This window comes from Lissotriton helveticus, chromosome 11, assembly GCF_964261635.1.
Source record: "Lissotriton helveticus chromosome 11, aLisHel1.1, whole genome shotgun sequence".
NCBI lineage: Eukaryota > Metazoa > Chordata > Amphibia > Caudata > Salamandridae > Lissotriton > Lissotriton helveticus.
This window is the reverse complement of record NC_136072.1, coordinates 754936936-754961741: the sequence shown is the minus strand read 5'-3', so window position 1 is coordinate 754961741 and position 24806 is coordinate 754936936.

Below are 24806 nucleotides of genomic sequence, written 5' to 3'. Positions count from 1 at the left end.
AAATGGATCTCATGCTTTGAGAATAACACCACAGGAATAAACCACAGCGATATAAAAAGTCAGCTAAGTGGACTTATTCGAGAGAAGACTAACAGGGTGTTCGCCCAAGCTCACATCCCAGCAATCACGCTAACAAACACTCAGCATGACGAGGCTGCATTCAAATTATACAGGCACCTAGTATGGATGGCCCTGAAGGAGATGTTCCCCAACTGCCCTGACATAGGAGGATTAATCGCTGAAACTATGAAGCCAGGGGAAACAGTAACCAATTTTCTGGCTATAATGAGGGAATGATAGGGACACGAGACAGGACAACCGTGGACTGACATGGGCCCATAAGTTGCATTCATTTACAATATTCTAAAGAAGGGGCTGCTCACCGAGATACAGAGGATTGGATAGCTTGGTTGGGTAAGATACCAAGCTCTGGGGGAGATGCAAGCCCATATATTGCATTATCACCATAAGAAGCCAGAGAGAGATAACGAAAAACAGGAGCAAACGCAGAGAAACACTACTAAATTGGTCCAACACTAATTGAAAAAGACTGCTCTCGAGAGCCTTGTTAGTGTGCAAATGGCACCAGTCTTACAGGGGGTTCCTTTGCAAATTCTTTACCATGCTTCCCATGCCGTCAGTGGATTATGTAATTTTTAAACTTGAGTCAGATATTTGCCTGCTCACATTTGCCCTTTTTTATCGCCCTCCCGGTCACTCGCCGGCTTTCCTCCACCATTTTGGAAGCGTGGTGGCCGAACTGGCAATAAATCATGCTAGCATCCTCATAATAGGAGACTTTATTTACTGGCCTAACACCCAGCATGAAAGTGCCCCTTCTAGGGAGTTTACCGACCTACTAACAGGACTTAACTTTTTCCCGCACATTCGCGTCCCTACCCATGCCAAGGGCCATACCCTGGACCATTTGTCGTCCTTAAACCAGGACGTTTTAAGCGTACAGCTCTCCCCATGCGCCTGGTCGGATCATTTTCTGATCTCCTTAATTTCAGCATTTAAAGCCTGCCTTGATAATTCCCCACTGGTTCGCAATTGGGGTCGGGTGGATCTTCCTTCGCTTTGTCTTTCGTTAACCACGACGACCCCCTCCCCTTTTGGAGTGGCAGGCCTTCCTTTGTCCGTCCTTGCTCAGGCTGACAATATTCATACCTGGCTGGCTGAAGCTCGTGACTCTTTTGCTCCATTAAAGAGAATTAGGATTAAGCGCCCCCATGATGCCCAGCGCTGGTTTTCTAAGGATTTATCTGATATGAAGCTTGCCCTTCGGCAAGCTGAGCGCAAGTGGAGGGTTGATTACTGTCCTCTTAAGAAGACAGTCTTCTTGACTGCCCTGAGAGAATATAAATCAGCAATTCTCGCGGCCAAAACTAAGCATTTTTCGCAAAAAATTCTCAACTCCTCCAATAAATCGAGGGAGATTTTTACTATAGTTGATGAACTTGTCAAACCTGATAGGGTTACGATGATTTCCCCCTCCTCTCAGCCTCTTTGTGATTCTCTCAACAATTACTTTGTTGAGAAGATAGCTTTAATCAAAGCAAGTATTCCCAAATCTGATCTGGGAGTTGACACTGGGCGCACTCCTATAAATCCCCTCTCATTCCTGAATTTCCCCCTGATCACAAAAGAGACGTTCCCCTCACTTCTTTGTAGAGTTCGCTCAGGTTCTCCCGTAGATAGTTGCCCTGCCCATATTGCTCGCAAAATCTTTCTTAGTCTTCCTGATGTGCCCCTTTCCTTGCTTAATAACTCCCTCGGATTGGGTGTGGTCCCCAGCTCATTTAAATCGGCCATTGTAGCACCCATCCTTAAGAAACATGGGGCTGACCCGGCAACCCTGAGCAAATTTCGACCAATTTCCCTGCTCCCCTTTCTTGGTAAATTACTAGAGGCCCATGTCTCCAGCTGCCTTGGGCCCTTCATTGAAAGCTCTTGGTTCTTGGACCAGCACCAGGCGGGATTCAGACCCCAGCACTCCACTGAGTCCGTCATGGTGGCAGTCCATGACGAACTCAGAAAGGGGTCAGACCAAAACATCTCCCAGGCCCTGGTGCTCCTTGATTTGTCGGCGGCGTTCGACACCGTTGATCATTCCATTCTTATTCAGCGGGTCGAGAACGCCGGCATCAGGGGCACCCTGCTCAGGTGGCTTGCATCATTTCTGCAAGACCGAAAGCAAGCGGTTCGGCTTGGCCCCTTTATGTCTGAAGAGAAAGACATCACCTGTGGGGTCCCGCAAGGCTCCGCCCTCTCTCCCTTATTGTTTAATCTTTACATCCTTCCTTTGATTTCTATGCTAAGGGAGAAACCAGTGGTCCTCTTCAATTACGCGGCTGACCTTCAGCCTATTTTAAATATCGACTCCTCTCCCGCCTCCATCGAAAACTTTCAGTCGACAATGACGACCATCAGCTGCTGGATGAATGCCAACCAGCTTAAGCTGAATCCAGATAAGACCGAGCTGGTGCTCACTGGACCCACGGCCAACCCCTTGAACTCCAGCCTTTGGCCGCACACTCTGGGCTGTGCCCCCTGTCCAGTGAGCTTGGTCAAGAGTCTGGGAGTTACCATTAGCAAGGATCTGTCCATGAAACCTCATATTAAATCTGTGATGTCGGTCTGTTTTTACCATCTACGCCGCATCAGAAAGATCAGCCGATTCCTTACTCATGATGCCTTGGTTCATGCTATACTGGGTCTAGTGGTTTCCCGTATTGATTATGCGAATTCACTATATGTAGGTATCCCTCTTTATCAGTCCCATCAACTTCAACTGATTCAAAATCAAGCAGCTAGACTGGTCTTTTGGCAGCCAAAGACCAGCTCTGTTAAACCCCTTTTAAGGGGCTTGCACTGGCTCCCTGTAGTCCAGCGCAGTCTCTTTAAGGTGGGCTGCATCACTTACCTGGCCCTCGCCAACCAAGGCCCATCTTTCATTTCTTCTCTTCTCCCCCGATACATTCCGTCCCGAGTTCTTCGCTCGGCCGGCCTTAACTTGCTATCCTCATGTCCTTTCAGGTGTAAAAGGCTTGGGGGATTAAGATTTGCCTTCCAGGCCCCACATCTTTGGAACTTCCTTCCACCTGATCTCTGTCTTATTCCCTCCTACCACTCATTTAGGAGAGCCCTGAAGACGTGGCTGGTTTCGCAAGCTTATGAATAAATTGTCTCCCCCCGCAGTCTGCTTTCTGCCTGTCTTAAAGCGCCAAGAAACCGCTGGTGAACGTGCGATGTATAAATGTTTTTCTCATATCGTATCATATCATATCATCCCAGAGGATCTCAATCTAGCAATAGTGGCAGATGCCAGGGAGGTTGGCAGCAATGAGATCTCATGGAATGCTACTGTTGCCACAGGATGGGCCACCTGGCAGAGAGATGCGGGTTAAAAGAATACCACACTCAGCAATTGATGAGCCAGGATCAGCCACCACAACATCCTCATCCACAGAACCTAGCCTAGGGATACCCGAATGCACCTTACATTCAGCCACAGGGAGGCCAGTCAGCTGCCACACCCGCTCAAAAGGAATGAGATATTTGGACAAAGATGTGGCAACCTCAACCACAGAAATGGGAACTCAGCCCAAGAGCAACTGGGGCCACAGTCTGTCTGTGGGGGGGGGGGGAGATACTGCCTTCACTCGAACACAGAATACAAACATGCAGTAAAGATAACCCTCCACAGTAGTTACCATTCATTAAAACCTTTATTCCTCAAGGCTGGGGTAAGATCGGCCTATCAGGCCCTTATTTTTAGGTCTATCGGGTGAGTTGATTCCATTGCTATGTCCTTTGGCAATGTTTTTAGCTATTGCTGATAAATTATTGGTATCTTAATGAATCATGTGGTTATAGTGGTTGTTTTAGGGTTGCTGACATAATGAATGATTTGGTGTCTATGCTACTACGATAATTAGATCCCATAGAAAATAGGAAAACACTGATACACTTTCATTGCCCGTTTGAACAATGGAACATATTGTTTAAAATGTTATGCCCTAAGGCAACCATAGATAATAGGTTTTAAAACACACAGAGACACATTATTATTCATTTGCACTTTGAAATGTAATGATACAGGTTGTATTCATAGGCACTTTAGAGCATGTTTGCACAATGTAATATAATGGTAACTGTTTTTACTGTATATTCCCGAGAATGTAACTTTAATATGTCATTAGTTTTATGATTTTGATGCGTTCGCTATAAATGATCCTTATAAGTGGTTTCATTGTTTTGGTACCGCATGTAACTATATATACATTATTTTTGTACAGGTGCATATTGTCTAAAGAAACTGGGAATTGTGTCTCTTATATTGCCATGTCTGAACTGGGGTGGCGGAGTGAGATAAAGAACGGTGGTATGCTCAGACGTGAGTCCCTTGCTCACTTTGCCACTGGAGTCAAGAAAGCCCGGATGAAGACGGCTGTAATGCCAGAAACCGGTCCTGGGAAGCTTGATTCCGGTCCAGGGAAGACATGGCTTGGCAGTTCGGGCTGGACTGTTCCCATGAGTCACAGGGTCAGACTGATTGGCATATGGCCATGTCTGAACTGGGGTGGCGGAGTGAGCTAAAGAACGGTGATGGATAAAACCCAGATCAGTTGACTGGGGGTGTGTGTTTGTATTGTCAACGCTCCGTCCATCACCACCTTTAGTTTTTCTTGGTTCGCCCTAAGTTGGCAGGGTATGCTCAGACGTGAGTCCCTTGCTCACTTTGCCACTGGAGTCAAGCAAGCCCGGCTGAAGACGGCTGTAATGCCAGAAACCGGTCCTGGGAAGCTTAATTCCGGGTCCAGGGAAGACATGGCTTGGCAGTTCGGGCTGGACTGTTCCCATGAGGCACAGGGTCAGACTGATTTGCATATGGCCATGTCTGAACTGGGGTGGCGGAGTGAGCTAAAGAACGGTGATGGATTAAACTAAGATCAGTTGACTGGGGGTGAGTGTTTGTATTGTCAACGCTCCGTCCATCACCACCTTTGGTTTTTCTTATATTGTTTTGTCTTAAAGTTTTAATTGCAATGATTTTTGTAAGAATTAATTCATTCAGTCACTCATTCACCCACATCCCAAGAATTAACTGTACCTAAATCAAAGAAGTACCAATGAGACAGCATTGGGAATATAATCTTTTACTTGCATCCAGGGTTGTGCATGTGCTTTGCTGATCAGGTATCCTCACTAGAGTTCACTATATATGGTCCCTGAGGGGGCCAAGTCCGCCCCCTTTTGCTGCTGATCCACCAGGGTGGGGTTGGCTGGCCATATCCCAGGGGGAGGGTCGTCTGATGAGGATGGCCGGGCAGCTCCCAGACATGTTCTTAAAAAGCAGGCTTGTTTCCATCAATACAACCCTCCCTATCAGGCTGCGAAATAAACATCGAAAGTGCCAGGACTTGAATAGAAAAAAAAGTTGTAAATCTAGAACAACTACTCCATCACATGGGTGAAGATTTACAACTTTCTGGTATTCACAATACTTTTACTGGTTATACCTGGAGAGCAGCGCATGTCTGAGTTCTCCAGGGTTACACCAGGAACTGGCAACACAACATTATAGGCGTGCATTTGACAGATAGCCACCATTCAGCTGTCTATTCTAGACCCTGGTGCACATCTGCACAAAATGTAGCCATGTCCTGGATTTTTCAACGCGTGGTAGCTTCAGAAATAAATCACTAGAGAAAAAGAAACTCGGATTAATGTCTGTATAAATAGGACACAGCAGGTATCAAATTCAAGCTTATCTGAGGTGCAGCAGTGAAATAAAATAGGACCAGGAGACGGATGAAGAGTCAGCATGAGGTTTGTCCTTAATCCCTCTTTCGTGCCCCACTCGCAGAAATAGCAGAAAACTGCCAACACAGAATATTAGCTTTAAACAGTGGCTAAAACCTTTATGGAATACCTACACACTTTTTTGTTTCTCTATCTCTCATTCCCACTCTTTCCCTCTCAGGTGTGACAGGGGTGACAGCCAATTAGGAACAGAAATAGGACAGGAACAACACTAACCTGAAAGCAACAGCGATCGCCTTCTCCTCATCCCCTTTGAGAGGTGATAACGCTGCAAAATCTCCAGCTCGCCGGGGCCACTCGTTGCCGTGTCCATTACACAGAGGACATTTACAAGGGTGGCTCAAATTAAAAAAGATAAACACGGAGTACCAGTCAGCACAGATGAAGCAGTCTATACTGTTAATAGGGCCTTAAGGAACAACAGCAACACATCTCTAGGGGTAGCACTGAAGCTGTATCGAAAAATACAAGCTGCTTGACTGACAGTATTAGTTAGGTTGTTACTTGACTTTTTGTGATTTAACTCTAATTGGAGTTTTCCAAGCCATCTTTGAAACCTTTGATACACACGGACTTTTAATTAGATTTAGTAGACTTTTTGAAAGAGCGCGCTGGTTCTTTTTGTATATTTGTTCAAGTGAAGTCTCTACAATGAAGGGTCAGTGGGCAGTTTCAAAAATGTTTTTGCACGCCTTCTGATTGTATGTCAGAATGTTGCGTACAATATTATCATCCTACATAAATATGTGGTCACAATATAGTGTAGTATTATATTGCAAATTTAAGTACACATAGGTAACTATAGATTTACTATTTTTAACTCCACAGCTACATACTTTAAAGACTTATATTGTCAAGGGAAACCTGTGTTGATTTAAAAATAGTAGAATCTATACTTCCCTATGCATCCTTACCTCTCAACTTACCTTTATGTAGCTACCTACAAAAAAATTGGATTGATGTTATTCTTATAGAAAAACAATTGCAGTTAGCTTTGGGAGTGGGTGAAAATACACAAACATGTAACTTTGTGGAATTCACTAACTTTCTCTTATTAGATTTGGCAATGTAATCCAAAAAAGGCTGGAGTCAGAAAGCAACAACTGAGAACGATCCCATAACCCCCATATTTTCTATAAATGTAGGCTAGTGAACGATTTTACATGTGAAGTTTTTTAAAGTGCACAGGATGTATGTTAAAAAACATGTAACTATTTTTTTCTGTCCAGCCTACTCTCTACAGAATAGAGAGTGAGGAGAGATAGGATGAGTAGATTAGGGGTATCCACAACTCCAGTAATTCTGTGCAGGGTAATCACTAGGAATTACCTAAGAATTCCACATGATTATGCCTGAATTCCACTAGAAGAGTAATTGTGCATTAAGCACTATTTCTGAGCGCAGAAATGCCCCTTGCGTCAAAAATGTAATAAAGCAAAATGCAACAGAACACAAATAGTGGGTGTGAGTAGTGCTCACACTCACTAAATGTGATCTTGGAATTGTATTTTCCCCCAATTAACTAACGACATTAGGCAAAAAAAAATTAGCGCAATAATGCACCTTTGTGACCAAAATGGAAGTGAGGCTTAATTTTTAGCTACAAACAGCACTAAATGCAGCAAAACACAACTAGCGATCACTGTCAGCTGCTCATGCTCCCCAAATGTACTCGTGCAGTAAGATTTTCTCCTCTAAATTACATGTAATTATGTGAGCAGGAGTAATCGGCTCATCTGTAATTCCTCATTAAAGAGTAATGCGGAATTACTGAAATTACTCTGATTAATCTAGCGTAATCAACATTCTGCCCTAGCCTAGAGTAGACATGCAATTCTAAAATTCACATCAATTTCTTTGCATGATTCCTGGGATTTTGTGAATCAGCTGAACTGTGCAATTCTTCATCTGTAAAGTGGGTCCGCTGCATTTTTAAAGCTATGAATTTCAGCATTTGTGATCGTTTTGTAAGCATCTGATCAAGACACTGATTGTAGCCCTCAATCGTCCACATTATGAGTTGGGCAATTTCATCCGGAGACATTAGGCTTGTGACAAATGATGCTGGGGAAGGAAGGGCAGTGGGAAGCAGCATTGTCTGCATCTGCAACACCCCCTACAGTAGTCAAGGAGGAACAGACAATGCTCCTCCCGACAGTCACAACCATTACTCAGAGTTCTGCCTCCACACACCAAACCCCATCCATCCCAGGCACTCTCACTGACACTATCAGCCTGCTCTAAGCAGGTAGAATTCATAACACCAAAATAGTGAAAAAACGGTCCAGTAAAGTGCTCAATAATCCGAGTCCAAGCAGTTATTACCCATTTCAAGAGACTTTTTAATTATGTCCGCGGTATCTCTGCACCAAAGTCCAGTCAACTCGCAATGAGGGCCTAAGAATTAATCTCTAGGTTGACTAAACTAGCATGGCTAGAATGTCCATCTCTCAAGGAAGATTCCTGAGCTTCTCTTATGTGGTCAAGGCATGAGGCTTCTAAATGTTGAAGCTACTGCAAGCAGGGGCCCTTACCCACTGTTAATACTCACATTCTCCACTCCAGCTGCCTACAAGCAAAATAATGGACCATATACGCTGTACACACACAACACAAAATCAATTGCTTCTTCACACATCATCATTAGGTTCTGTCATTATAATTAAGCAAATGAAAGGTCATCATTATGTGAACATCAAGAAGGATGACAAGTCAGCTCTCTTGCTGTTCAAATGCCTGGCCTGAAAGTTTTCACATAGAGCTTCCAATTGGCCATTCAACCTTTATCAACTGCAACTTTTTCCAAGCAACAATTCTATTCAACATCTTCATGCAGTACATTTATTAGCCTGGTTAGTATAATCCCGTCCGAACTGAGTTCTAGCACCTCAGCCATGCTTCCCAAAACTCAAAACAAATTAACCTGGGCTTTCAATGGAAAAGAAGATTCAAAATCCACTTTTAGAATTGTGATCTCAAACTCAGAGAATATAACGTCCTTTGCCCCGATCTTGATGTATATTGCTTTTCAATAGTCCGTATATTGAGAAATAGAAGCACAGAGTAAACCCTCAAGGGCCTAGCCACCACAAACAGCACTTTGTAATATGTATAGCAGTACTACAATATTACTCCCAATGTGCTATCAAATGCTAATCTCAAACCTACATGTGGAGATCTCTGCCTCTTTTCTAGATGGACATCTATATGGAGGTCTCAGTATACCTAGACATACACTTTGGTAGTGAATAAAAGAGTAATCTGGTGGAGTGGCTGGAAAATGGGCAGTACTTACTACTAAATGAGTAGGGATAGGGTCGGGTTCGGAGGCGTTTAGGGAGGGGCATGCCAACATTATCACCATTCCACAAGAGAGTATTCCCCTTTATATTCACATACTGAACATCTAATTTTTCTACACCCCAAGAGGAACCAAAACTGTTGTAAATGTGCTCTAACCCACACCGGGAGTAAGTTGAGCACCAGACATGTCTATTCACAGGTACTGCATCACACTCCTATTTAAAATATTAGAGACAGGGACATAGTGTAACATGCAAAACTAAATAATGTTAAATAAAGAAAATAATTTTGACTTTTAAATCACACACTCACAAATGTGTATGTGCATGTTAGAAAATGCACTATTTTAAATTAAGTTTTTTGATTGCATTTATTTAACTGTTCATTAAACCTTTATTTTGATGAGTTAACAGGCTGTAATATTTTCGTTTTCAGTGATGGGTTAGTTATAATTATTGTAAGTGAATTAGCATTTTTATTTTACATTAAAATATATAAACATATTGTTAATGATTAATAAACTGTATTATTCTTGCTATACTTTGCCATAGGCATCCTGGTAGTGGAGACCCCCAACTAGGTGTGAAACGTCACTAGTAGTACCTGTACAGTAGTAAACTTAATTCTAGCAGGCTCAACGCCCTTTTTTGAGGGAGTGGAGAAATGCAAGTCTACACCTAGTAATACATTTATACTAAATAAATGATGAATAGCAGAAAAGTGTAAAGTTGCTACAAAGTTGTTGGAAATTGGATTTCTTGGTTAGCTGAGGTATGCTCTTAGGCCAGGCGCGAACCATCACTCTAGTCAGGGTAAGCAAGATACACAATAAGATAACCTGTGCTCACCCTCTGGTTGCTTGGCACAGAGCAGTTAGGCTTATCTACAAAGGCAATGTGTATGGTATTTTTGCAACACAGACACACAGAAACACAATGAATACACTAAAAAAAGACGCCACACAAGCTTAGAAACATAGACACTAGTTATCTGAGCAAAATAGGACCAACACAACAAAACTCCAATCAATACAAATTTAGATAAGAATTTTTAAAGATTAAATGTAAAAATAGTGCTAAGAAGTTACTAGTGGTCAAAAGATTGCTTGAGGTCACATGGACTGGTGCAAATATAATTTCAGGCTGTCCGCAATTGCCAGCATGCTGGTTACAGGATCAAGACAGGTCCCGCCGAAGAAACACCTTGGATCGAGCTTTTGTCGATGCTGAGAGTCAACTATGTTGTCATCGAGCCACGCAAAGGTGTCCTGCGTTGGAGTCAAGCCCCACTGAAGTGAATGCAATGCGTTGTCTTCGAGCTGTGGGGAGCATCATCATCGAGCCACCCAGGTTGTGAAACCACTGTCATCAGACAGCCTGCTCATCAGTGACAAAGTCCGATGTAGCGGAATTTCTCACCCAGTTGATGTAATGCATCGTTTATTTATGAAAGCACATGTAGAACCCACTTCTGAGGCACAGAGCTTGAAGGGGAACTCCTCAGGCGAGGGGAGGATGCACAATAGCCAGAGACCAGCAGAACTGGCAGAATTGTAGGAAGTCTTTTGTGTCCCTGAGACTTCAGAAAACAGGAGGCAAGCCAGCAAGCTATTGGATATCACTTGGAGAGAAGGCAGAGTCCTTCGCACAGAGTCAGGGCGCAGGAGGTAGCAGGGCAACAAGCAGAAAATCAGTCATTCCAGAAAAGCAGTCCAGTTGAGTCCTTTAGGCAGCACAGCAGTCCTTCTGACAGAGGTTCAATCAAAGATCGAGAAGAGTCTGATTTCAGGAGGTCAGAGATCCAGTACTTATACCCAAACAGGCTTTTGATGTAGGGGGGGACTTAAAAAAAACTCTTTTAAGTGCACAAGTATCCATTTCAAACCAGTCCAGTCTGCCAGGCTAAACCTGCGGGACAGGTCAGGGCTATGTGTGTGGACAGGACACTACCTTCTCCGATCCCGAATTACTTCTCAAAAGTGTATTAATTCCAATGCTGGCCTATGAGAAGGGTACACTTCAGAGTAGTGAAAAATGAAATAGGCTGTTTTTCACTACCAGGAAATGCAAAACATAAGGCTGCATGTCCTATGTTTTACTTACAAAGCTCCCTGCCCTTAGTGTTACTTAGGGCCTATGTTAGGGGTGACTTATATGTAATTAAAGGGGAGTTTAGGTCTTGTCAAGTAGTTTTAAATGCCAAGTTGAAGCAGCAGTAAACTGCACACACAGTCAGTACAGTAGCAGCCCTGGGACAGGTTTTAAATGCTACTTCTGTGGGTGGCACAATCAGTGCTACAGACTACAGGTAGCATTTGAAGTGTAGACCCTGGGTATATGGTATACCACTTTACAAGGGACTTACCAGGACAACAAATATGCCAATCGGGTATACACCAATGTCATCAGGTTTAGGGGAGATGCACATGCACTTTAGCACTGGTTTACAGTGGTAAAGTGCTCAGAGTCCTAAGGCCAACAAATAGAATCAGCAAAAATGAGAGACAAAAGGTTGGGGGGAAAGACCACCTTAAGGATGACAGGTGTACGTTTATACAAAAGTAAATCTACGTGTGTAAATTTAGCTTTGGAATTAGGCCCCTCAGTTTAGCATAATAAAGTCTGAGACAATCTTCTTTCATCAAAGACTTAAAAGAACAGTGGGTTATATGATAATTTGCCTATCATCAGTACAAGAGGCAATGCAATGCCTGGTGAGGTTACATAATCACCCACAACAAATGTGGTCAGTGGTTTCAGCATCCACCGAGATGCCAAGAAGCATCAGCATGTCTTTTCACATCAAAAGATCAATCAGCTACGTTGCACATTTGCTAGAGCAATCTCTGTGCCTTTGCCAGTACAGAAACTAATCTGTTGGTCTCCTGCTATAAGTAACAAATCAAGGAAGGCCTGAAGCTGACTAGTCACTGCTCTCTCGATAATCTTAAGAGGAAACAGGGTGTTTAAAAGAGCAGCCCTTCCAGCAGACATTTTATAAACCATTACATTCTAGTTTGTCAAAGGAGCTAGCATTGATGTTTTCAAAGGTTTTGTTCTGTGGTGCTCTGCAAAAAATATGCAATAAGTGAATTGGTAATACAACCTTTTTTTGTATAGTGACATATAATGCTGCATTTACCTATTCTAAGAGTTGTAGATTGACTGCTTTGATAATACCCAATTAAACGATCTTCAAACGATGAAATGCTGCCTTTTCCTGCCAGTCTTGAACTTGTGACCAACAAATCACACCATATGCAGTGACTGTAAGTAAGTAATCTTTATTGTACAGTTAGTAAAACTCGCATTTTAAAACTCTCAATTTAAAATATTCAAACATTAAAATGCCTGGTCTCTCTTTACACATTGGTGATTAAAAATCACACTTCCAGATCAGGTTTTGATGTTGTACTATAAACAGGAGTCCCAGCTCCATTATCAATACGGTCCTTCTAAATATGTAAGTCATGGACAAGGAGCATTGAATTTCGGATTGCCTATTCAGGACATCCTTACAATTAATAAGAAACAAGACAGGATAAAATACTTGTGCTTCAAGGTGCCAAAACTTGGGCAAACAAGCCCGCTTTAGCTTAACTGTTGCCGTGCTCTATAAGGTATGCTAGTTGCCTGCTATTCTGGTTCTGCGTCTTGCTGATGCTTTAGTCTTCCAGCCACTATATCGAAGTACTTTGCAATCAGTGAGTGCTTAACTGGCCGAATCATACAACAAACAAGTGCATCCCCATTTTACCTTGTGTAACACCCACATCATGGCGGAGCTCATAATATTTTTCAGTGTGAGTATATGTTAAGCTGCATAGTCCACGATAGGGAACGGTTCACATGACTGAGTCCCGGGTGCAGGCAGATATTAGAGTGTGTATGTAAACAAACATGTGTGTATGCGACTGTGGAACACAGTGGGGCAGATTTATGTTAACTGGCGCATCCCCAGGGATGCGCCAGTTAATGTGCACCACAGTGCGCCACAGCTCCGCCACCCATGGTGCGCCGCATTTACAATGCGGCGCACCATGGGGCAAAAACGGCACAGGTGCGTGACGCATCTGTGCCGTAAAGGCGGCGCATTGCTGGAGTTGCGTCGCAAGCGCGACGCAGCTCCAGCAAGGCTCGGGGGGTGCCCTATCTGACCAATGCTGCTTCAAGACCTACGCCTGCTTCAAGCAGGCGCAGGCTTTTGACGCAGCATTGGCCTGAAAGTGACTCAGTGAAATCTTATAGATTTCACTCAGCCACTTTTGCGAGGCGCACCTGCCCCGGAACGACCACCCTGCGCCGGAACGCCCACAAGCGGCGCAGGGCTTTACAACGTGACGCATCTGCCTAGATGCGTCACGTTGTAAATCGTTCGTAGGGATGCGCCACGTTTACGCCGCCTTGCGTGACACAACAGCGGCGTAAACGTGGCGCAAGGGCCTCATAAATCTGCCCCAGTGTGCGCATTTTTGTGTGCATGTGCGTGTTTGTGAGAGACAGAAAGAATGAGCGTAGAGAGGTCTCAGTCCCATAACTTATGAACATAATAACGGAAGGTATTAGCGTTTCCACATAGCTTTGTTAGTCCGTGAATTGAACAAACTTAAAAAGCTAAAGACGCACAGAAGGTTGGCAGAGTGCCGTCTGCAGGTCTTAATTACAACAGGATTCCTGGTACAAAGGGGACTCGGCTTTGGCAGTCTCCTTAGCTACAGGGAAATCAACACACTTACATGGGCATGACTACAGCCATGTGGATATATAGGTCACAGGACAATTATCATACACTGGGGTACACGCTTACAAACTGACATAGCACCATCCTTTACAACTCCTCTCTCCCCATCTGAATACATTGAAAATTGTCTCCTCTGACGTTCTCCGCCACAATCTTATAGGGACGCATCCAATCATTCATGAGCTTGTGTTGTGTGTCACTCCAAGCGCTGCTGTTGCACTTCACAAAACCTTCATGTCATTCAGTCAATACTGAAATATATCCGGGCCATCTAGGCCTCATTTACAACCCCAATCCACCATTGATGTGTCACTTTTTTTAAGTACTGGCGGTGCACTGGGCTTTCATATGTTTACAAGGCCACGTAAAGTCATCTTGCGTGAAAAGAGGCTCTCCCTGGGTGTTGCTGTGGGTGTTCACAAGCAACATCCATGGAACCGGACACATTCCCAGATTTACAATGTTTTGTAAAGCTGGAATGAGTCTGAATTATACGCAAAAAAATGAAATACTTTTATTTCTCCTCGTTTTTTCCTCATTCTATGCAGCAATTTTTTGTTTTCAGGAAGATGTACCTTCCTGCACAAAAACAATCATCCACGCAATGCAGGAACCCTAGCAACAAGACACAAGAATGCCTATGCTGGCTCATGGTAGCCAATTGAATGCCAGTGCAGAGGAATGCGTACGGATGCTTTGTGTTATTGTTAATACAACACATCCCTCTGCTTTCAAAATGATGCAGCTCATCACAGCATTGCGGCTTCTGGCACTGCAGTGCCTCTATTTGTAGTAAACGAGGCCCGAAGGGCTTATTTACAAGCCACTTGTGCTGCAGGGGCATCACTTTTTTCCTTATTAGTGAGGCACCCCTGACGCAAGTGACTTGTAAATAAGCCCCTAAATGTGGCACATTCAGAAGAGCCACAAGACAGCACACATATTCGGGAACAAGACCTGGAGTCTAATTAATGAATGTTGGGGTTGTACAGATTGCAATTTTCAAAATGACAAGCTATCCGATCTCAAAATCGCAATGTATTCAAAGGTGAATTGTAATTACGTGATGCAATGTACATTCCCACCCACTAGGAATCATTAGAAACTAGGAGTCGGAAACATAATCCTGCATCTTTAATATTAATTGCGCAGGATTGCGTGAAGTCTATTTAATGTCCATTTTGCGCAGCAAAGGATCGCAGCACAAAGCAAATGCTGGGTCGCAAATCAGCTCCAGTGTAAACACAACAAATGCTTTGCAATTCAAGGCTTTGTAATTCAGACCCCAAGTCTCTAAACACACGCACAACTTCTCAAGTAGAGACGAGATCCATGCATAGTATTGCAGCTTTAAAAAAGAAACTGTGGCATTAGTAATTGTTTTAAGAGAATCAATTGGTAAATGGTCAAAATATCGATTCCAAAATATAGACTAACCTAAATATCGACTCCAAAATAAAGAATGGACAAAATATCGAATGGACAGAATATAGACATCAAAAATATCGTTTTGAAGGTAAGTAATGTAATATCGATTTTAAAAATATAGACAGTCAAAATATCGAAGTACATAATATAGTTTATTAAAAATATCGAATTTTTAATAATATCGAATTTTTTAAAGTGTTTTGTATGTTAGTATATGTGTGAAAAGTGTATATATTTTTGTAATTTATTTTAAGTAATTAATTTTATGTTATTTAATTTTGCGTAATTTAATTCTGTAGCGGGTTGTGGGTTTATAGGGGACTAGGGTGGGAAGTAATTTATTATAATTAATTAAATATGTTCATTGATTAATTGGTATTTATTTAGAATAAATTGTTAATTAATTTTTAATTGGTGATTAATTCATTATTAATTGATAATTAATTTTGATTAATTGATAATTATGTGAATTAAATTAATTTATTTTCTGTAGCGGGTTGTGGGTTTATAGGGGAATAGGGTGGGAAGTAATTTAATTATAATTAATTAAATATGTTAATTAATTAATTGGTATTTATTTAGAATAAATTGTTAATTAATTTTAATTGGAAATTAATGAATTCTTAATTGATAATTAATTTTTATTAATTGATTAATTGATAATTATTTGAAATAAATTAATTTATTTTCTGTAGCGGGTTGTGGGTTTATAGGGGAATAGGGTGGGAAGTAATTTAATTATAATTAATTAAATATGTTAATTAATTTATTGGTATGTATTTTGAACAAATTGTTAATTAATTTTTAATTGATAATTAATGAATTCTTAATTGATAATTAATTTTTATTAATTGATTAATTGATAATTATGTGAATTATATTAATTTATTTTCACTAGAGTGGGAATAGTAATTTTTACCCCTACGCTATCCAACCCTTTCCCTACTGTTGCACTCTCTGGAGTTGGAATAGTAATTTTTACCCCTACTCTATCCAATGCTTTCCCTACTGTTGCACTCTCTGGAGTGGGAATAGTAATTTTTACCCCTACGCTATCCAACGCTTTCCCTACTGTTGCACTCTCTGGAGTGGGAATAGTAATTATTACCCCTACGCTATCCAATGCTTTCCCTACTGTTGCACTCACTGGAGTGGGAATAGTAATTTTTATCCCTACGCTATCCAACGTTTTCCCTACTGTTGCAATCTCTGGATTGGGAATAGTAATTTTTACCCCTACGCTATCCAATGCTATCCCTACTGTTGCACTCACTGGAGTGGGAATAGTAATTTTTAAACCTACGCTATCCAACGTTTTCCCTACTGTTGCACTCTCTGGAGTGGGAATAGGAATTTTTACCCCTACGCTATCCAACGCTTTCCCTACTGTTGCACTCTCTGGAGTGGGTATAGTAATTTTTTCCCCTACGCTATCCAACGCTTTCCCTTCTGTTGCACTCTCTGGAGTGGGAATAGTAATTTTTACCCCTACGCTATCCAACGCTTTCCCTACTGTTGCACTCTCTGGAGTGGGTATAGTAATTTTTTCCCCTACGCTATCCAACGCTTTCCCTTCTGTTGCACTCTCTGGAGTGGGAATAGTAATTTTTACCCCTACGCTATCCAATGTTTTCCCTACTGTTGCACTCACTGGAGTGGGAATAGTAATTTTTACCCCTACGCTATCCAATGTTTTCCCTACTGTTGCATTCTCTGGAGTGGGAATAGTAATTGTTACCCCTACGCTATCCAACGTTTTCCCTACAGTTGCACTCTCCGGAGTGGGAATAGTAATTTTTACCCCTACGCTATCCAACGCTTTCCCTACTGTTGCACTCTCTGGAGTTGGAATAGTAATTTTTACCCCTACTCTATCCAATGCTTTCCCTACTGTTGCACTCTCTGGAGTGGGAATAGTAATTTTTACCCCTACGCTATCCAACGCTTTCCCTACTGTTGCACTCTCTGGAGTGGGAATAGTAATTATTACCCCTACGCTATCCAATGCTTTCCCTACTGTTGCACTCACTGGAGTGGGAATAGTAATTTTTATCCCTACGCTATCCAACGTTTTCCCTACTGTTGCAATCTCTGGATTGGGAATAGTAATTTTTACCCCTACGCTATCCAATGCTATCCCTACTGTTGCACTCACTGGAGTGGGAATAGTAATTTTTAAACCTACGCTATCCAACGTTTTCCCTACTGTTGCACTCTCTGGAGTGGGAATAGGAATTTTTACCCCTACGCTATCCAACGCTTTCCCTACTGTTGCACTCTCTGGAGTGGGTATAGTAATTTTTTCCCCTACGCTATCCAACGCTTTCCCTTCTGTTGCACTCTCTGGAGTGGGAATAGTAATTTTTACCCCTACGCTATCCAACGCTTTCCCTACTGTTGCACTCTCTGGAGTGGGTATAGTAATTTTTTCCCCTACGCTATCCAACGCTTTCCCTTCTGTTGCACTCTCTGGAGTGGGAATAGTAATTTTTACCCCTACGCTATCCAATGTTTTCCCTACTGTTGCACTCACTGGAGTGGGAATAGTAATTTTTACCCCTACGCTATCCAATGTTTTCCCTACTGTTGCATTCTCTGGAGTGGGAATAGTAATTGTTACCCCTACGCTATCCAACGTTTTCCCTACAGTTGCACTCTCCGGAGTGGGAATAGTAATTTTTACCCCTACGCTATCCAACGCTTTCCCTACTGTTGCACTCTCTGGAGTGGGAATAGTAATTTTTACCCCTATGCAATCCAACGGTTTCCCTACTGTTGCACTCTCTGGAGTGGGAATAGTAATATTTACCCCAACGCAATCCAACGCTTTCCCTACTGTTGCCCCCTCTGGAGTTGGAATAATAATTTTTACCCCTACGCTATCCAACACTTTCCCTACTCTTGCCCCCTCTGGAGTGGGAATAGTAATTTTTACCCCTACGCTATCCAATGTTTTCCCTACTGTTGCACTCACTGGAGTGGGAATAGTAATTTGTATCCCTACGCTATCCAACATTTTCCCTACTGTTGCACTCTCTGGAGTGGGAATAGTAATTTTTACCCCTACGCTATCCAATACTTTCCCTACTGTTGCACTCTCTGGAGTGGGAATAGTAATTTTTACCCCTACGCTATCCAACGCTTTCCCTACTGTTGCACTCTCTGGAGTGGGAATAGTAATATTTACCCCTACGCAATCCAACGCTTTCCCTACTGTTGCCCCCTCTGGAGTTGGAATAGTAATTTTTACCCCTACGCTATCCAACGCTTTCCCTAATGTTGCGCTCTCTAGAGTGGGAATAGTAATTTTTACCCCTACGCTATCCAACGCTTTCCCTACTGTTGCACTCTCTGGAGTGGGAATAGTAACCCCTACGCTATCCTAGGGTAATAATATTGTGTATTTTTTATTAATATTATGTTAATATATATATGTTTTAACAGATATGATTGTATAATTTTTTTTATAGTTATTTAATAATTTTAAGGTAATTTAACTATTTTTAAGTATATTTTAGCTATTTATTTTTAATATTTTTTTAATTTGACATTATTTTTAAGAAATTCGATATTTTTACAAAGTATATATATATATATATATAAACGATATTTTGGGTTCGATATTTTGGTACTTACCTGTTTGTAGATAGGAATTCGATATTTTGTCTGTCGATATTTTGGAATCTAAATTTTGGATAGTCTATATTTTGTCCCTCGATATTTAGTCAGTGATCCGAATCAATTACGTTAATTAGATCAGAATAATACAAAACTGGACTATATGCCCGCCTTCCCACCTAGGTTTGATTGGTTCAAAGGAAATAATGAGAAGAGCCAATATGACCTACTTAACGAATTCCTTGATTGAGGTCTAAATCGAGGCTATCTAATCGGTAAAGTATATAGACAGATTATGAGCCTGCTCTTACCTGCAACTGTGTGCCATTGGGTAATAGTCAATGGTTTAAGTTAGTTCTCTTCTCACTTATGGCTGGAAGTAATATGACCATAGAGATAACTAATGTTGGTTTTCTTTTGTAAAATTACATTAAAAAACCTCTGACAGTGTTAAACTAGTTATTGTTCTGTATTTTTGGTAACATCATCTTGCTATTTTAAGTGTGCAAACTGCTTGTGGACTGCATTAAAATGATAGCCAAGTACCTTCGAAGCTCCTACTCTGCATGTGAAAGCATAAATCGTGGTACACTATGCTGAAGAGAGGTCTCAGTTTCCCTGAAGGCAGTGTCTGATCTTCCATCTTGTCCAATACATCATTATACTGGTGTCAATATATTTCTATTTTTTTTTAATTTCAAAAGAATTTAATATATTTCTATTTTAATATCATGTTTTGTAAGAGGACTTGAGAAGCTAGACATTCAGTAGAGGAAATGTTTAGGAGTTATGTGTAACAAGACCGCCAAAGAACATCTATGAATAAAGGCAAATTTAGCAAAAATAGAAAATAATTCAAAAAGACCACAAATACAAAAGGTAATTTTCAAAGTGTTCAAAAAAGTACCACAAGAAATAAAAGAACAAAAATAGTTTAAATTTAGAGATTGTGGAATATCAAAATTCCTCAAAAATAGCAATGTTCTTGTAAGTAAGACCTTTGTGATTAACAGATCCAAGTCATGCAGACTAACAAAGGACTTCACTGGAGCATGATGTGTGTATGGGGTCAGTGGATGATTTACCTTCTGATTTGCAAGAACTCTTTGTTCTAGCTTATAAAACCAGTAGGCATTGTTCATTGAGCTGATGTATAAATCTTGTACCAGTTTTACCGATAATCCACTACATCAGAATTCTATTACAAAGATGACACTGTATCAAAACTACAGCTACTAGGATAATCATTACGAAGACGACATATAGACCATTTAAGGCATGCTCAAAAGTAAGGGCAGAAATATGGGCTTGGGGTTTATAGTTACGATTAACATTGTAGGAACTGTTGGTTGTTGGATAAGGGTTATAGCTAGAATTTTATTAAAGATTGATGTTCAAATTGGATACGTCTAGACCTGGTTTTATGGTTGGGCAAGGAGTAGCGTTAGATGTATAGTAAAATACATGTTTGTGTTGGGTTTGAAGTATGGGTAAAATTAGCTTCTGAATTTGGGTTCATTATTGTGTTATGGAATGATTTGGTATCTAGTCAAAAGCAAGGGGTCCCCTGGTTTAGAGGAGAGTCGGACACAGGCATGATCAAAAGAAATAAAAAAATATATAACTCTAACCTCTCCTACAATTCACAGTCACAAGATACATTTCCTAATAAGTCACCAATGTTTTTTACATAGCCCTATGTAATCATTTATTGGACACTTCTCTTGATATGTATGTTTCTTATCCTTTGGTTTCAGTGATGAAAATACCAAAAGTCTAAACGCCAGTGAGAGTTCTTTTGATCCTTATAGGAGGGTACCTATCTTAGTGATTATGACACCTGGAAGGGTGGTAAATTTGGCTACAACAGATCTACAATAAAGAACGTTATCACTGAGTGAAGAAGATATAATAAATAAAGAATATAACTGATCATGAAGAAGTAAGGAACAGGAAGTCCTATGTTTGAATATAATTCCCAGGGACCTTTGATTGCTGTTGAAAATATATATCTTGAAAGTTGTTGAGCCAAAAAAATAAGGTTTCTGTTGGACACAGTTAGTGGTATTTACGGCCTAGATTGTTCTTGAATTTAAGTCTTGGTTGAATGAAGTATGTGTGGTATGAGTGAATTGGATTTTAGTATATGGATGGCAGGGTCATAAATAAGGGAATGATGAAATAATGAAAACTAAGTTGATCTGTATTGCGTATGATGTTATAAAGAGAAAGTATGGAGGCAGCACCAGGGATGGAGTCACAACTACCAGTATGTTCTATTCACAAATCTTTATTCTTGGCTGGGTTAAAACAATAGGACAACAGCCAACGCGTTTCATTCCTTTAATGGGAACTTCATCAGGGCAAGAGACTTCTGTAACAGACAGGTCCCACTTTTGGAATCCGGGCAGTGGTAAGCCCAGATGTTGTATGTTGGATATCGAATCCCGGTCAAAGCAGGTGAATGCCCCTCTAAGGTATCAGTATGGCATTCCCAATGGTTTCAGTCAAATCTGCTACACCCCTCACAAATATCAACAGGAGGCCCACGTGCATATGTAGAGGATTCCCAACAGATCGATTTGGAATTTCAGTTAGAATCTCACACTCGCCGGAATGCACATGTTGATTTATAAAGCGCGTATGTCCAAAGAAATCTGAGCACAGAGTAGTTGTAGAAAATCAGGTGGTAGTAATATTCCAATATCTGTGTCGCCCCTCTGCGTATGGAGTCAGAATCCACCCCAAATGAGATAGTCGGAAACGCTTCGTGCCGCGACGTATAACTATCCACCCGAGTGTGTATGATGTTATGCATATTATATCATTTTGTACAAGAAATGATAAAATATGACTGTTGTAGACATTGGCGATGTATTAAGACATTTCTCTTGGGACAGTGAATTTTAAGTTGAGGCAGATGTTATACTTTAGACTGCTATGCTTTGTGAAAAGTTCAATGTTGAGGCACAGTGCAATATTCAATGTAGTGGTATTACTGTACCGTTATTCTGAGTGGCAGCGATCTCAGAAGTGGTAAACTCAAAGTAGTGGGGTTTATGAAGTGGTATCTTGAAGTAGTTGTATTCTTTATAGTGACATACAACTGTTTAATCTGGAGGTGTGTTGATTAATGTCATGTTGATCCAGACACACAGGTGCTGATTCAGATCCGGTAAAATTACCATCCGTACGATTCCCATCCGGAGCCGTCTCCGTACGACTCGTATACAGGCCGTACGACCCGACGAGTACGATCCGGACTGGGGTATCAGGACGCTAATCGTACGAAAAAGCGCACAATCACATACACACCGTACAGCACGTACACCCCATGATCGCAGGGGTACGGCGCGTACCCCTGCGATCATGGGGGGTACGCACCATACACCCAGCGTACATGGGGTATGCACCGTACACCCAGCGTACATGGGGTATGGTGTGTACCCCATGTACGCTGGGTGTACGGCGCGTACACCTGATGATCGCAGGGGTACGCGCCGTAGCCCTGCGATCATGGGGGTACGCACCTTACCCGGGGGGCCGTTCCGTACCTGTTTCGCCACGAACTCTGCTTTTACGGCTGTTTTCAGCACCCGTAAAAAAAAGGGTCGTACGGTGCCTCCCCGACACGTATCGTACTTGCTGAGTCATAAAAACCAGCCGCGATGTCGCGTACAGTGGGTTCCGAGGGAGAATCATACGGAGATTAAAGTCGTACGGTCTCTGTACGACTCGTACGGAGTACGGCTCCTGGTACGAATCGTACTTCATTGTACGTACGGGGGACATTGCAGGGTACGAATCGTACGGGAAAAACGCTCCGAACGGCTATTCGGAGCGCTTTTTACCGGATCGGAATCGGCCCCTCAGTCTGGTCAGACATACAGATGACAAAGGGCGACAATGAAAACTGAGAAACGAATACACTGTCTTATGATGGGGGTCAGGCTAACATCTGATCACTAATTCTGGATCCAATATGTTGAATTTGTTGTGTAACTTAAAGGCTTCAAAACTTTGGAGTGAAATAGCTAAACTAGCGTGGTTTTTAAAATGTTTCAAAACATTAATTGACGCCTACTAATACAAGATCAAACTCAATTGAGTCTGGATCAAAGTGATGCAAATACAGTATCTTCAGAGCAAGGAAGTTTTAACCAAGCAAAGGGGCTCCCTGGGGACAATGACTGATGTAAATTTTGTAATTTGAAGAATAAAGGCAACTTTGCTAAAATCCATTTCAGATGCATTTCTAGTTATTTTAAGCCTAGACCTTTTGGTGTGGATTATCTCTCTCACATTCGAATATTTACTGGGTCTTTTCATCTTCTCAGCCCCCAGACATCTGACATAAACTAAGTTCCACAGAAGGTGAATGCCAAACAGGTTGAAGTGCCTTAGTAGACTTGGGTCTGGAAATGTGCTTTCCAAACTCTAATTGAAGTCTTAGAAGCAGATTTTTTAGTCGAAAGGATAAATAACATATCCTATATTCATCTGAAATACCATAGCAAGTCTTTCTGCAGCAGGCATAATGTCATTCTTCTTTTTGGTTTATAGGATATTTGCAATACTAGTGGAAAAACTTGGAATGTTTAAACATGAAATAGAATGCTTTTGGTAGAGGTTCAGAATCCAGCCCTTTGAAAGTTTCCAGAAGGTATATTCTATTTTATCATTACAGATTGATGTAGCTCATACAGTGGGAAACTTTTTCTGAAGTCTGAAATCTCTTAGAACCCTGAATTCAAGAAAATAGATACATAACTCGTTTTATGCTGTGTCATGTGCCTAGTTACATGCCCACCCGCTCCTTAAGAGCAAGTCTCTCTTATCCGGACTCATGCGTTAAGAAGAATATTATGTGGAATAGGTATTTTTATCCACTCTCGAGCTTCCCTGTTATATTAGCTTTCCCTCCTACCCCCTGCATCTGCCACTTACTTGGTTAGATGAACGTTCCCGCGTGGGGTATCTCCTGGGAATAATAAAAGCGTCTCAATACGGTACTATGTTACCTGATATTTATATATCGCATCAGTTAAACAGGAACACCTGTTTCGAGTCCTTGCCTATGCGTCTAACCAATAGGCGTCATGGCTTCTGGATTCAAGGTACATACGCTTCCGGGTTAGAAATATGATGACTTCCAGAATCCGTCGCAGTCCTAAATTAATTAGGCAAATCGTGGAATGAAGAAGCCCAAATCATGCACCTTCTTAGAATGTCTACATACCATACGTTTTTAACTTCTTGCAGGTAGAAGAACAGATTTATTCACAATAATTAAACCATCGCCTTGCTACATATCCAACTTACTTACGGGATTTCAGATCAAATCGGCTGCTAAGTTGATAAGCAAAAACAAAGACTGTTTTTACTTACCTCGAGGGAATACATGAGATTCACTCACTACGTTAAATAAATAGCGCCGATATTAGACAACATGAACACTAATTATTGGTAGCTTTAAAAAGAAAACTTCTCTTTAGCTTGGTACAAAGGGACGAGTAGCCTCAACTGTTTTTGATCTCTGTATAGACAGGAAATAGTAAAATACTGCCATGTCATAGCCATATCCTTACAGATAAATGGAATGGGGTGTAAACCTACATTTTAGTCTCTTCTGTCCCTCGCGTTTCTATTATTGGCATCACCAGGGTATTCCTATACACACATTAATCTATGATGACGGGATCAACTGTCAAAGTGCCTATCTATCACTCACAAAGTCTTGATGTGCTAGATGTAAAATGCCCTCCTGTCTATGCTTTATCCCAAAGGCGGAAAACGTTGGTTCCTACTGCCCGTTATCAACAACCGGGCAATAGGAAAACAGCCCAATTATTCACTGCATAAGAAGCAAACTCTAAGTAATAAAAGAC